We start from the raw sequence: 12863 nt of genomic DNA on the forward strand, positions 1-12863 counted from the left end.
AGATCTAGAGATAAAGCCCAAGATCTAGAGGTAAAGCCCACATCTAGACGTAAAGCCAATGCGATGTACAGCCCAACACGTAGAGTTAAAGCCGAACATGTAGAGGTAAAACCCAACTAAACGCAGGTGTCGGTGTTTGCATCGCTTATGCATTACCTCGAGATGTTGGGCTTTCCATCTTTTGGACTTTACCTCTAGATGTTGACCTAGATATCGTTTGGGCTTTCCTTCTAGACCTTGAGCTTTACCTCTAGCTCTTTGGCTTTACCTCTAGATGTTGGGATTTAGGTCTAGGAGTTAAGCTTTCATTGGGATGTCTGGCTTTACCTCCAGATGTTGGGCTTTATTTCTAGGTGTGGTGCTTTACATCGCTTGTTCTTAACATTGCTTTGCCTTTATATCGCTTGAGCTTTACCTCTAGATGTCGGGCTTTACATTTTTTGGTATTTACCGCTAAATATTAGGCTTTTCATATAGCTGTAGGGCACACAGCGCTTGGGCTTCACCTCAAGCTGTTGGGCTTTACCTCTAGATCTTGGGCTTTCCATCGCTTGGGATTTACCTCTAAATAGTGGGCTTTACCTCTAGATGTTGGGCATAGATTGCTTGGGCTTTACCACTAGGTGTTGGGATTTACATTTGCATGTTGGCTTTACCTCCAGATGTTGTGCTTTGCATTGCTTGGGCTTTACATTGCTTTGGCTTTATATCGCTTGGGCTTTACCTCTCGATATTGGGCTTTACTTCTACGGAGCTTTACCTCTAGATGAAGGACTTTACATCGTGTGGGATTTTGCTCAAAATATTGGCCTTTACATATAGATGTTGGGCATACATCACTTGGGCTTTTCCTCTAGGTGTTAGGCATTACATCGCTTGGGGTTTACCTCTAGATGCTGCGCTTTCCATTGATTTCGTTTTGCCTCTAGACGTTGGGCTTTACTTCTAGATATTGGGCTATATCTCTAGGTAAAGCCCAACTTGTAGACGTAAAGCCCAATATCAAGATCTGAAGACAAACATCTAGTGATATAACCAACATCTAGAGGTAAAGCCCAACATCCAGAGGTAAAGCCCAAGATCAAGAGGTAAAACCCAACATCCAGAGTTAAAAACCCAAGCGATGTAAAGCCCAAAATCCATAGGTAAAGTCCTAGCGATATAAAGCCCAAGTGAAGTAAAGACCAAGCGAGGTAAAGCACATTCCATAGAAATAAAGCCCAACATCTAGAGGAAAAGCCCAAGCGATGGAAACTCCAACATCTAGACGGGAAAGCCCAACATCTAGAGGAAAAGCCCAAGCGATGGAAAGACCAACATCTCGAGGTAAAGCCCAAGCGATAGAAAGCCCAAGCGAAGTAAAGCACATCACCTTGAAATAAAGACCACCATCTAGAGGGAAATCCCAACTGATGTTAAGTCCAACATCTCTAGGGAAAGCCCAAAACCTAGAGGAATGCACAACATCCAAATGTAAAGCCCAACAGCTAGAGCTATATCCCAACATTTAGAGGTAAAGCCCAACATCCAGAGGTAAAGCCCAAGCGATGATAAGCCCAACATCTAGAGCTAAAGCCAATGCGATGTACAAGCCAACATGTAGAGGTAAAAACCCAACTGCAGATGTTAGTCTTTGCATCGCTTATGCATTACCTCGAGATGTTGGGCTTCACATCTTTTGGACTTTACCTCTAGATGCTGGGCTTTCCATTGATTTGGTTTTACCTCGAGATGTTGGGCTTTACCCCTAGATGTTGGTCTTTCCATCGCTTGGTCTTTACCTCTAGACGTTGAGCTTTACATCGCTTGGGCTTTATCTGTAGATGTTAGCCTATATATCGCTTGGGCTTTACCTCTAGATGTTGGAATTTAGGTCTAGCTGTTGGGCTTGACATTTCGATTTTGGGCTTTACCTCTACATGTTGGTCCTTACATCCCTTGGGCTTTACCTCTAGATATTGGGCTTCACATCGCGTGGGCTTTACCTCCAGATGATGTTGGGCTTTATCTCTAGATGTTGGGCTTTACCTCTGGATGTTGGCCTTTCCATCGCTTGGCCTTTACCTCTAGATCTTGGGCTATATCTCTAGGTAAAGCCCGACTTGTAGACGTAAAGCCCAAGATCTAGAGCTAAAGAAAAACATCTCGAGATAAAGCCCAAGCGATATAGAGCAACAGCTAGAGGTAAAGTCCAAGATCTAGAGATAAAGCCCAAGATCTAGAGGTAAAGCCCACATCTAGACGTAAAGCCAATGCGATGTACAGCCCAACGCGTAGAGTTAAAGCCGAACATGTAGAGGTAAAACCCAACTAAATGCAGGTGTCGGTGTTTGCATCGCTTATGCATTACCTCGAGATGTTGGGCTTTCCATCTTTTGGACTTTACCTCTAGATGTTGGCCTAGATATCGTTTGGGCTTTCCTTCTAGACCTTGAGCTTTACCTCTAGCTCTTTGGCTTTACCTCTAGATGTTGGGATTTAGGTCTAGGAATTAAGCTTTCATTGGGATGGCTGGCTTTACCTCCAGATGTTGGGCTTTATTTCTAGGTGTGGTGCTTTACATTGCTTGTTCTTAACATTGCTTTGCCTTTATATCGCTTAGGCTTTACCTCTAGATGTCGGGCTTTACTGCGCTTGAGCTTTACCTCTAGATGTCGGGCTTTACATTTTTTGGTATTTACCGCTAAATATTAGGCTTTTCATATAGCTGTAGGGCACACAGCGCTTGGGCTTCACCTCAAGCTGTTGGGCTTTACCTCTAGATCTTGGGCTTTCCATCGCTTGGGATTTACCTCTAAATAGTGGGCTTTACCTCTAGATGTTGGGCATAGATTGCTTGGGCTTTACCACTAGGTGTTGGGATTTACATTTGCATGTTGGCTTTACCTCCAGATGTTGTGCTTTGCATTGCTTGGGCTTTACATTGCTTTGGCTTTATATCGCTTGGACTTTACCTCTCGATATTGGGCTTAACTTCTACGGAGCTTTACCTCTAGATGAAGGACTTTACATCGTTTGGGATTTAGCTCAAAATATTGGCCTTTACATATAGATGTTGGGCATACATCACTTGGGCTTTTCCTCTAGGTGTTAGGCATTACATCGCTTGGGGTTTACCTCTAGATGCTGCGCTTTCCATTGATTTCGTTTTGCCTCTAGACGTTGGGCTTTACTTCTAGATATTGGGCTATATCTCTAGGTAAAGCCCAACTTGTAGACGTAAAGCCCAATATCAAGATCTGAAGACAAACATCTAGTGATATAACCAACATCTAGAGGTAAAGCCCAACATCCAGAGGTAAAGCCCAAGATCAAGAGGTAAAACCCAACATCCAGAGTTAAAAACCCAAGCGATGGAAAGCCCAAAATCCATAGGTAAAGTTCTAGCGATATAAAGCCCAAGTGAAGTAAAGACCAAGCGAGGTAAAGCACATTCCATAGAAATAAAGCCCAACATCTAGAGGAAAAGCCCAAGCGATGGAAACTCCAACATCTAGACGGGAAAGCCCAACATCTAGAGGAAAAGCCCAAGCGATGGAAAGACCAACATCTCGAGGTAAAGCCCAAGCGATAGAAAGCCCAAGCGAAGTAAAGCACATCACCTTGAAATAAAGACCACCATCTAGAGGGAAATCCCAACTGATGTTAAGTCCAACATCTCTAGGGAAAGCCCAAAACCTAGAGGAAAGCCCAACATCCAAATGTAAAGCCCAACAGCTAGAGCTATATCCCAGCATTTAGAGGTAGAGCCCAACATCCAGAGGTAAAGCCCAAGCGATGATAAGCCCAACATCTAGAGCTAAAGCCAATGCGATGTACAAGCCAACATGTAGAGGTAAAAACCCAACTGCAGATGTTAGTCTTTGCATCGCTTATGCATTACCTCGAGATGTTGGGCTTTCCATCTTTTGGACTTTACCTCTCGATGTTGGCCTAGATATCGTTTGGGCTTTCCTTCTAGACCTTGAGCTTTACCTCTAGCTCTTTGGCTTTACCTCTAGATGTTGGGATTTAGGTCTAGGAGTTAAGCTTTCATTGGGATGGCTGGCTTTACCTCCAGATGTTGGGCTTTATTTCTAGGTGTGGTGCTTTACATCGCTTGTTCTTAACATTGCTTTGCCTTTATATCGCTTGGGCTTTACCTCTAGATGTCGGGCTTTACTGCGCTTGAGCTTTACCTCTAGATGTCGGGCTTTACATTTTTTGGTATTTACCGCTAAATATTAGGCTTTTCATATAGCTGTAGGGCACACATCGCTTGGGCTTCACCTCAAGCTGTTGGGCTTTACCTCTAGATCTTGGGCTTTCCATCGCTTGGGATTTACCTCTAAATAGTGGGCTTTACCTCTAGATGTTGGGCATAGATTGCTTGGGCTTTACCACTAGGTGTTGGGATTTACATTTGCATGTTGGCTTTACCTCCAGATGTTGTGCTTTGCATTGCTTGGGCTTTACATTGCTTTGGCTTTATATCGCTTGGGCTTTACCTCTCGATATTGGGCTTTACTTCTACGGAGCTTTACCTCTAGATGAAGGACTTTACATCGTTTGGGATTTAGCTCAAAATATTGGCCTTTACATATAGATGTTGGGCATACATCACTTGGGCTTTACATTGCTTTGGCTTTATATCGCTTGGACTTTACCTCTCGATATTGGGCTTTACTTCTACGGAGCTTTACCTCTAGATGAAGGACTTTACATCGTTTGGGATTTAGCTCAAAATATTGGCCTTTACATATAGATGTTGGGCATACATCACTTGGGCTTTTCCTCTAGGTGTTAGGCATTACATCGCTTGGGGTTTACCTCTAGATGCTGCGCTTTCCATTGATTTCGTTTTGCCTCTAGACGTTGGGCTTTACTTCTAGATATTGGGCTATATCTCTAGGTAAAGCCCAACTTGTAGACGTAAAGCCCAATATCAAGATCTGAAGACAAACATCTAGTGATATAACCAACATCTAGAGGTAAAGCCCAACATCCAGAGGTAAAGCCCAAGATCAAGAGGTAAAACCCAACATCCAGAGTTAAAAACCCAAGCGATGGAAAGCCCAAAATCCATAGGTAAAGTCCTAGCGATATAAAGCCCAAGTGAAGTAAAGACCAAGCGAGGTAAAGCACATTCCATAGAAATAAAGCCCAACATCTAGAGGAAAAGCCCAAGCGATGGAAACTCCAACATCTAGATTGGAAAGCCCAACATCTAGAGGAAAAGCCCAAGCGATGGAAAGACCAACATCTCGAGGTAAAGCCCAAGCGATAGAAAGCCCAAGCGAAGTAAAGCACATCACCTTGAAATAAAGACCACCATCTAGAGGGAAATCCCAACTGATGTTAAGTCCAACATCTCTAGGGAAAGCCCAAAACCTAGAGGAATGCACAACATCCAAATGTAAAGCCCAACAGCTAGAGCTATATCCCAACATTTAGAGGTAAAGCCCAACATCCAGAGGTAAAGCCCAAGCGATGATAAGCCCAACATCTAGAGCTAAAGCCAATGCGATGTACAAGCCAACATGTAGAGGTAAAAACCCAACTGCAGATGTTAGTCTTTGCATCGCTTATGCATTACCTCGAGATGTTGGGCTTCACATCTTTTGGACTTTACCTCTAGATGCTGGGCTTTCCATTGATTTGGTTTTACCTCGAGATGTTGGGCTTTACCCCTAGATGTTGGTCTTTCCATCGCTTGGTCTTTACCTCTAGACGTTGAGCTTTACATCGCTTGGGCTTTATCTGTAGATGTTAGCCTATATATCGCTTGGGCTTTACCTCTAGATGTTGGAATTTAGGTCTAGCTGTTGGGCTTGACATTTCGATTTTGGGCTTTACCTCTACATGTTGGTCCTTACATCCCTTGGGCTTTACCTCTAGATATTGGGCTTTACATCGCGTGGGCTTTACCTCCAGATGATGTTGGGCTTTATCTCTAGATGTTGGGCTTTACCTCTGGATGTTGGCCTTTCCATCGCTTGGCCTTTACCTCTAGATCTTGGGCTATATCTCTAGGTAAAGCCCGACTTGTAGACGTAAAGCCCAAGATCTAGAGCTAAAGAAAAACATCTCGAGATAAAGCCCAAGCGATATAGAGCAACAGCTAGAGGTAAAGCCCAAGATCTAGAGGTAAAGCCCACATCTAGACGTAAAGCCAATGCGATGTACAGCCCAACACGTAGAGTTAAAGCCGAACATGTAGAGGTAAAACCCAACTAAATGCAGGTCTCGGTGTTTGCATCGCTTATGCATTACCTCGAGATGTTGGGCTTTCCATCTTTTGGACTTTACCTCTAGATGTTGGCCTAGATATCGTTTGGGCTTTCCTTCTAGACCTTGAGCTTTACCTCTAGCTCTTTGGCTTCACCTCTAGATGTTGGGATTTAGGTCTAGGAGTTAAGCTTTCATTGGGATGGCTGGCTTTACCTCCAGATGTTGGGCTTTATTTCTAGGTGTGGTGCTTTACATCGCTTGTTCTTAACATTGCTTTGCCTTTATATCGCTTGGGCTTTACCTCTAGATGTCGGGCTTTACTGCGCTTGAGCTTTACCTCTAGATGTCGGGCTTTACATTTTTTGGTATTTACCGCTAAATATTAGGCTTTTCATATAGCTGTAGGGCACACAGCGCTTGGGCTTCACCTCAAGCTGTTGGGCTTTACATCTAGATCTTGGGCTTTCCATCGCTTGGGTTTTACCTCTAAATAGTGGGCTTTACCTCTAGATGTTGGGCATAGATTGCTTGGGCTTTACCACTAGGTGTTGGGATTTACATTTGCATGTTGGCTTTACCTCCAGATGTTGTGCTTTGCATTGCTTGGGCTTTACATTGCTTTGGCTTTATATCGCTTGGACTTTACCTCTCGATATTGGGCTTAACTTCTACGGAGCTTTACCTCTAGATGAAGGACTTTACATCGTTTGGGATTTAGCTCAAAATATTGGCCTTTACATATAGATGTTGGGCATACATCACTTGGGCTTTACATTGCTTTGGCTTTATATCGCTTGGACTTTACCTCTCGATATTGGGCTTTACTTCTACGGAGCTTTACCTCTAGATGAAGGACTTTACATCGTTTGGGATTTAGCTCAAAATATTGGCCTTTACATATAGATGTTGGGCATACATCACTTGGGCTTTTCCTCTAGGTGTTAGGCATTACATCGCTTGGGGTTTACCTCTAGATGCTGCGCTTTCCATTGATTTCGTTTTGCCTCTAGACGTTGGGCTTTACTTCTAGATATTGGGCTATATCTCTAGGTAAAGCCCAACTTGTAGACGTAAAGCCCAATATCAAGATCTGAAGACAAACATCTAGTGATATAACCAACATCTAGAGGTAAAGCCCAACATCCAGAGGTAAAGCCCAAGATCAAGAGGTAAAACCCAACATCCAGAGTTAAAAACCCAAGCGATGGAAAGCCCAAAATCCATAGGTAAAGTTCTAGCGATATAAAGCCCAAGTGAAGTAAAGACCAAGCGAGGTAAAGCACATTCCATAGAAATAAAGCCCAACATCTAGAGGAAAAGCCCAAGCGATGGAAACTCCAACATCTAGACGGGAAAGCCCAACATCTAGAGGAAAAGCCCAAGCGATGGAAAGACAAACATCTCGAGGTAAAGCCCAAGCGATAGAAAGCCCAAGCGAAGTAAAGCACATCACCTTGAAATAAAGACCACCATCTAGAGGGAAATCCCAACTGATGTTAAGTCCAACATCTCTAGGGAAAGCCCAAAACCTAGAGGAAAGCCCAACATCCAAATGTAAAGCCCAACAGCTAGAGCTATATCCCAACATTTAGAGGTAAAGCCCAACATCCAGAGGTAAAGCCCAAGCGATGATAAGCCCAACATCTAGAGCTAAAGCCAATGCGATGTACAAGCCAACATGTAGAGGTAAAAACCCAACTGCAGATGTTAGTCTTTGCATCGCTTATGCATTACCTCGAGATGTTGGGCTTCACATCTTTTGGACTTTACCTCTAGATGCTGGGCTTTCCATTGATTTGGTTTTACCTCGAGATGTTGGGCTTTACCCCTAGATGTTGGTCTTTCCATCGCTTGGTCTTTACCTCTAGACGTTGAGCTTTACATCGCTTGGGCTTTATCTGTAGATGTTAGCCTATATATCGCTTGGGCTTTACCTCTAGATGTTGGAATTTAGGTCTAGCTGTTGGGCTTGACATTTCGATTTTGGGCTTTACCTCTACATGTTGGTCCTTACATCCCTTGGGCTTTACCTCTAGATATTGGGCTTTACATTGCGTGGGCTTTACCTCCAGATGATGTTGGGCTTTATCTCTAGATGTTGGGCTTTACCTCTGGATGTTGGCCTTTCCATCGCTTGGCCTTTACCTCTAGATCTTGGGCTATATCTCTAGGTAAAGCCCGACTTGTAGACGTAAAGCCCAAGATCTAGAGCTAAAGAAAAACATCTCGAGATAAAGCCCAAGCGATATAGAGCAACAGCTAGAGGTAAAGTCCAAGATCTAGAGATAAAGCCCAAGATCTAGAGGTAAAGCCCACATCTAGACGTAAAGCCAATGCGATGTACAGCCCAACACGTAGAGTTAAAGCCGAACATGTAGAGGTAAAACCCAACTAAACGCAGGTGTCGGTGTTTGCATCGCTTATGCATTACCTCGAGATGTTGGGCTTTCCATCTTTTGGACTTTACCTCTAGATGTTGACCTAGATATCGTTTGGGCTTTCCTTCTAGACCTTGAGCTTTACCTCTAGCTCTTTGGCTTTACCTCTAGATGTTGGGATTTAGGTCTAGGAGTTAAGCTTTCATTGGGATGTCTGGCTTTACCTCCAGATGTTGGGCTTTATTTCTAGGTGTGGTGCTTTACATCGCTTGTTCTTAACATTGCTTTGCCTTTATATCGCTTGAGCTTTACCTCTAGATGTCGGGCTTTACATTTTTTGGTATTTACCGCTAAATATTAGGCTTTTCATATAGCTGTAGGGCACACAGCGCTTGGGCTTCACCTCAAGCTGTTGGGCTTTACCTCTAGATCTTGGGCTTTCCATCGCTTGGGATTTACCTCTAAATAGTGGGCTTTACCTCTAGATGTTGGGCATAGATTGCTTGGGCTTTACCACTAGGTGTTGGGATTTACATTTGCATGTTGGCTTTACCTCCAGATGTTGTGCTTTGCATTGCTTGGGCTTTACATTGCTTTGGCTTTATATCGCTTGGGCTTTACCTCTCGATATTGGGCTTTACTTCTACGGAGCTTTACCTGTAGATGAAGGACTTTACATCGTGTGGGATTTTGCTCAAAATATTGGCCTTTACATATAGATGTTGGGCATACATCACTTGGGCTTTTCCTCTAGGTGTTAGGCATTACATCGCTTGGGGTTTACCTCTAGATGCTGCGCTTTCCATTGATTTCGTTTTGCCTCTAGACGTTGGGCTTTACTTCTAGATATTGGGCTATATCTCTAGGTAAAGCCCAACTTGTAGACGTAAAGCCCAATATCAAGATCTGAAGACAAACATCTAGTGATATAACCAACATCTAGAGGTAAAGCCCAACATCCAGAGGTAAAGCCCAAGATCAAGAGGTAAAACCCAACATCCAGAGTTAAAAACCCAAGCGATGTAAAGCCCAAAATCCATAGGTAAAGTCCTAGCGATATAAAGCCCAAGTGAAGTAAAGACCAAGCGAGGTAAAGCACATTCCATAGAAATAAAGCCCAACATCTAGAGGAAAAGCCCAAGCGATGGAAACTCCAACATCTAGACGGGAAAGCCCAACATCTAGAGGAAAAGCCCAAGCGATGGAAAGACCAACATCTCGAGGTAAAGCCCAAGCGATAGAAAGCCCAAGCGAAGTAAAGCACATCACCTTGAAATAAAGACCACCATCTAGAGGGAAATCCCAACTGATGTTAAGTCCAACATCTCTAGGGAAAGCCCAAAACCTAGAGGAATGCACAACATCCAAATGTAAAGCCCAACAGCTAGAGCTATATCCCAACATTTAGAGGTAAAGCCCAACATCCAGAGGTAAAGCCCAAGCGATGATAAGCCCAACATCTAGAGCTAAAGCCAATGCGATGTACAAGCCAACATGTAGAGGTAAAAACCCAACTGCAGATGTTAGTCTTTGCATCGCTTATGCATTACCTCGAGATGTTGGGCTTCACATCTTTTGGACTTTACCTCTAGATGCTGGGCTTTCCATTGATTTGGTTTTACCTCGAGATGTTGGGCTTTACCCCTAGATGTTGGTCTTTCCATCGCTTGGTCTTTACCTCTAGACGTTGAGCTTTACATCGCTTGGGCTTTATCTGTAGATGTTAGCCTATATATCGCTTGGGCTTTACCTCTAGATGTTGGAATTTAGGTCTAGCTGTTGGGCTTGACATTTCGATTTTGGGCTTTACCTCTACATGTTGGTCCTTACATCCCTTGGGCTTTACCTCTAGATATTGGGCTTTACATCGCGTGGGCTTTACCTCCAGATGATGTTGGGCTTTATCTCTAGATGTTGGGCTTTACCTCTGGATGTTGGCCTTTCCATCGCTTGGCCTTTACCTCTAGATCTTGGGCTATATCTCTAGGTAAAGCCCGACTTGTAGACGTAAAGCCCAAGATCTAGAGCTAAAGAAAAACATCTCGAGATAAAGCCCAAGCGATATAGAGCAACAGCTAGAGGTAAAGTCCAAGATCTAGAGATAAAGCCCAAGATCTAGAGGTAAAGCCCACATCTAGACGTAAAGCCAATGCGATGTACAGCCCAACGCGTAGAGTTAAAGCCGAACATGTAGAGGTAAAACCCAACTAAATGCAGGTGTCGGTGTTTGCATCGCTTATGCATTACCTCGAGATGTTGGGCTTTCCATCTTTTGGACTTTACCTCTAGATGTTGGCCTAGATATCGTTTGGGCTTTCCTTCTAGACCTTGAGCTTTACCTCTAGCTCTTTGGCTTTACCTCTAGATGTTGGGATTTAGGTCTAGGAATTAAGCTTTCATTGGGATGGCTGGCTTTACCTCCAGATGTTGGGCTTTATTTCTAGGTGTGGTGCTTTACATTGCTTGTTCTTAACATTGCTTTGCCTTTATATCGCTTAGGCTTTACCTCTAGATGTCGGGCTTTACTGCGCTTGAGCTTTACCTCTAGATGTCGGGCTTTACATTTTTTGGTATTTACCGCTAAATATTAGGCTTTTCATATAGCTGTAGGGCACACAGCGCTTGGGCTTCACCTCAAGCTGTTGGGCTTTACCTCTAGATCTTGGGCTTTCCATCGCTTGGGATTTACCTCTAAATAGTGGGCTTTACCTCTAGATGTTGGGCATAGATTGCTTGGGCTTTACCACTAGGTGTTGGGATTTACATTTGCATGTTGGCTTTACCTCCAGATGTTGTGCTTTGCATTGCTTGGGCTTTACATTGCTTTGGCTTTATATCGCTTGGACTTTACCTCTCGATATTGGGCTTTACTTCTACGGAGCTTTACCTCTAGATGAAGGACTTTACATCGTTTGGGATTTAGCTCAAAATATTGGCCTTTACATATAGATGTTGGGCATACATCACTTGGGCTTTTCCTCTAGGTGTTAGGCATTACATCGCTTGGGGTTTACCTCTAGATGCTGCGCTTTCCATTGATTTCGTTTTGCCTCTAGACGTTGGGCTTTACTTCTAGATATTGGGCTATATCTCTAGGTAAAGCCCAACTTGTAGACGTAAAGCCCAATATCAAGATCTGAAGACAAACATCTAGTGATATAACCAACATCTAGAGGTAAAGCCCAACATCCAGAGGTAAAGCCCAAGATCAAGAGGTAAAACCCAACATCCAGAGTTAAAAACCCAAGCGATGGAAAGCCCAAAATCCATAGGTAAAGTTCTAGCGATATAAAGCCCAAGTGAAGTAAAGACCAAGCGAGGTAAAGCACATTCCATAGAAATAAAGCCCAACATCTAGAGGAAAAGCCCAAGCGATGGAAACTCCAACATCTAGACGGGAAAGCCCAACATCTAGAGGAAAAGCCCAAGCGATGGAAAGACCAACATCTCGAGGTAAAGCCCAAGCGATAGAAAGCCCAAGCGAAGTAAAGCACATCACCTTGAAATAAAGACCACCATCTAGAGGGAAATCCCAACTGATGTTAAGTCCAACATCTCTAGGGAAAGCCCAAAACCTAGAGGAAAGCCCAACATCCAAATGTAAAGCCCAACAGCTAGAGCTATATCCCAGCATTTAGAGGTAGAGCCCAACATCCAGAGGTAAAGCCCAAGCGATGATAAGCCCAACATCTAGAGCTAAAGCCAATGCGATGTACAAGCCAACATGTAGAGGTAAAAACCCAACTGCAGATGTTAGTCTTTGCATCGCTTATGCATTACCTCGAGATGTTGGGCTTTCCATCTTTTGGACTTTACCTCTCGATGTTGGCCTAGATATCGTTTGGGCTTTCCTTCTAGACCTTGAGCTTTACCTCTAGCTCTTTGGCTTTACCTCTAGATGTTGGGATTTAGGTCTAGGAGTTAAGCTTTCATTGGGATGGCTGGCTTTACCTCCAGATGTTGGGCTTTATTTCTAGGTGTGGTGCTTTACATCGCTTGTTCTTAACATTGCTTTGCCTTTATATCACTTGGGCTTTACCTCTAGATGTCGGGCTTTACTGCGCTTGAGCTTTACCTCTAGATGTCGGGCTTTACATTTTTTGGTATTTACCGCTAAATATTACGCTTTTCATATAGCTGTAGGGCACACATCGCTTGGGCTTCACCTCAAGCTGTTGGGCTTTACCTCTAGATCTTGGGCTTTCCATCGCTTGGGATTTACCTCTAAATAGTGGGCTTTACCTCTAGATGTTGGGCATAGATTGCTTGGGCTTT

The sequence above is a fragment of the Leptosomus discolor genome, chromosome 12 (assembly GCF_034619465.1).
Source record: "Leptosomus discolor isolate bLepDis1 chromosome 12, bLepDis1.hap2, whole genome shotgun sequence".
NCBI lineage: Eukaryota > Metazoa > Chordata > Aves > Leptosomiformes > Leptosomidae > Leptosomus > Leptosomus discolor.